At 47.8% G+C, this 3,289-nt stretch overlaps 1 pseudogene; it reads left to right on the top strand.

The window, feature by feature from the left end:
- Positions 1–1,894: 1,894 nt before the first annotated feature.
- On the top strand, positions 1,895–2,785 carry LOC101401543 (KATNB1-like protein 1 pseudogene; annotated as a pseudogene).
- Positions 2,786–3,289: the final 504 nt, after the last annotated feature.

The raw sequence follows: 3,289 nt of genomic DNA on the forward strand, positions 1-3,289 counted from the left end.
AGGATTACCTCCAGCAATTAATACTCTCTCGGCTTGGTGAGAAGGGAAGCCAGCCCTGTTCTGCTGCCCTGGAGACCACAGGAAATGCTGGACTCAGGTGTGGAGCCCCATGGCCAGGTAACATTGGGAAGAACACATGCAGAGGTGCACATTCCTGAGCGGTGAGCGTGGGGTTTTTTGTTTGTCGGCTCCTTATAAGGAGCGAGTTGTCATCAGACCCACAGGAAGGGCACTGCAACTTTGCTCTCCTCAAGAGAAATCAGCTTTTTTCCTCAGAGAGGTGAGGCGGTGATTAAACGGTAAATACGCCAGCACTTCAGATAACAACCACGAGGATGTTGACAGATCCTTGCAACAGAGCTGGGGTTTTCGGATTTTGTCTGATCCTAGGGACTCGCAGAAAACTACTTGGAATCTCCTCCTTCCCCTAGAGGCAAGTCAACATGAAGATCCACTTTTGCAGCCCGGGCACCAGCCACCAAGGTCGGCTTGGTGGGAGGAACTGGGGCTATGTTTTCACCCTTGCCATAAGCTGTTTGGTCCTTTCCTTTCACCCGTGGCCCTTAAGCATTGATCCGTGGAGCAGGTGGCTGCTGGGAGGAGCGAGGGACCCAGAAAGTGACAGGTGATGCTTTTCCTCCTGTCAGAGGATCAGCTCTTCACACCTCACAGAAGCAAGGATGGAAGGTGACCACCCTGGGATCTCCAAAGCTCGAGCCTCACCTCCTCGCTGAAGCCCCCATCCTGCCCATCCTCTCCTGTCCTCAGGACTCTTGTCGCACCATCCTGCACCCAGTGCACAGTCTGAGACTCGCTTCTCCACTGTCCTGTGTGGACTGCGGTGCTTTCCTGGGCACGCTGGTCTGGCCTCCCCACCAAGACCACAGGTTCCTCACAGGCAGGTATATGGCTTTCATGTCATCTGCAACCCCGCAGGGCCCAGCCCCAGTGCTGGGCATTAGACGGGTACTCAGGGAAAGCTGGTGGATGGCTTGGTGGACAGTCGATTAGGTTACATAGCCCAAGAAGCCTGGATGATCACCTCCATTCTGTGCTTTGCTGGGAATGAGCCCGAGGTTGTTGAGAGCTGGTTGTCTGAAGGCTTCTAGGTCTCCACCTGACACTGCTCCTAGTCGTCCCTGGAGCTGACCAGGCCCAAGAATTCCACTCTTCCTTCCTCTTGCAGGTGGCCGTTTTTTTAATCCACTTTCCAGATCCTCCTCCAGTCCCATGTGAGTGAGCCCCCATGTGCTCAGCATGGCGCTCAGACATCAGTGCTGAGGAAGCAGAGCTACCATCCGGCCCCCAGGATCCTCCAGTGTAGTTTAGGACTGAAAGGTACCACCATGCACGCCCGCCTCTGCCTTTTTTCTATCCTCAGGAATTTTCAAAACTTTTGTCATCTGTCCCATTTCCTGCTGTTACTTTCCACAGCCTGGGAACTAGGACCAACTTCTCAGTGTCCCCTCTGTGGCTCCCTGACATCCTTCACAGACCTCCCTGTCTTTTTGTGGGTTTTACTGTTAATTGCAATAACAGCAAATAAGAATAACAGTCATGAGGAAGTTACAAAGGTTCCCAAATCTTTCCCTTTAGCCTCTGCTGATAGAAGGTAAATTGGTGCAACTCTTCTGGACAGGAAATTGGCAATATTGCCTTTGGAAGTTCATGCACTTTAGCTCTCCCGCCACCCTCAAGTCCTTCTTGACCTGAGAAGGGCGGAGCCAGCTGAGGGGCGGAGCCAGCCGAGCGGCGCACTCACGTGGGGAGCGATCCCCACAAGAGGCAGGCTGGCCTCCAGCGGGGCCTGGCCCAAAGCAGAGGGATGCTCTAGGCTTCCCGGCACTGTTGGTCAGCGCCGGGGCTGGGCTGAGGCGCTAGTATTTGAGAGAACATGGCATCTAAACCCACAATGTTAAAAAATGAAACTTTTGTAATAAATATTGAGGATCACTCCGTTGATATTCCTAGAAAAAAGATCTCTAATTTCACTTATAAGAACATGAAAAGGAGGCTAGAGATCTCCAAAACGGTTGGCTGTTTCCATAAATAGAACAGCAGGACAAATTGTGAAATGCCCAAACTACATAAGGTGACGGATAGCAGAAAGAAAGTTCATCAGGCTTTCCCAAATCCTTGTCACAGAAAAAAAAAAACAGTTCCCTAGAAGTGGGCCTGTGACATGGAAAATAAAGAAAACAAATCGGCTTGTGCCAGCCACCTGCCTGAACAATTAGCCCTGAAAGTGGAACAGATTTGGTTAACTCCAGCAATTCTTCCCAGACAGAAAGCCATCATCAAAGTATAGTGGGTCTTTTCCTTGAGGTTTCTCAGGACCATGAGACAATGGCACAAGTTTTGTTCAGCAGGAATTTGAGATTGAATGTAGCTTTAACTCTCTGAAGAACGAGAAGTATAGGTGAACTTGTAGCTTATTTGGTGAGGATAGGATATCTTGGAGTTGCCTTCCTGCGCTCAGCAAGACTGGACAGGAAGAAAAACAATGGATCTCACCTGGCTGCTCTGTAGACTTGTTGCCTCTAGTAAAGTCACTAATTAGGAGCAAATTTGAAGAATACATAATAATTGGTTTAGACTGCCTTCGGGCATCATAAAGCTGATAGAACTATCATCCAAGATAGAAATTATAAATGGTGGAAATATTCAGATTTTAAAACAACAACTAAGTGGATTGTGGAAACAGAAAAACCATCTTACTTTGGTTCCAGGATATATTGGTAATATAGCTAACGATGTAGATGCTTACTTATTACAGTTGCATTGAGAGAGTTCATCTCCAAAAGAGCATTTTGTTATTTAAAACATCCCTGGCTATATGATTTCCAGAAAAAAATGCCTCATCTGAGAATTGTGAACTGTGGAAGAAATCGAAATTATTTTTATCTTTTTTTTTGGTGAGGAAGATTGGCCCTGAACCAACATCTGTGCCAGTCTTCCTCTGTTTTGTATGTGGATCACCACCACAGCCTGACTTGATGAGTGGTGTGTAGGTCTGTGCCTGGGATCCGAGCCTGCGAACTCCAGGCCGCTGAAGCAGAGCACATGAACTTAACCACTACACCACCAGGCCAGCCCCTGACTTTTCTCTTTTAAAAAGCCACATAATGAAACCACTAATGAAACCCTAATAATCTATTTCACCTTAAAGTGGAAAAATATCCAAAAGAAGTAGCTTCAACTTCCATGAGGTGAAAGTGCAGCATGAAGATTATCGCCTTTGCTGCATATGAGATTTATATGGTTATTTGGTAACGTTAAGAAGTATGGG

This window comes from Ceratotherium simum, chromosome 2 (assembly GCF_057802395.1).
Source record: "Ceratotherium simum simum isolate JZ-2026a chromosome 2, ASM5780239v1, whole genome shotgun sequence".
Lineage (NCBI taxonomy): Eukaryota > Metazoa > Chordata > Mammalia > Perissodactyla > Rhinocerotidae > Ceratotherium > Ceratotherium simum.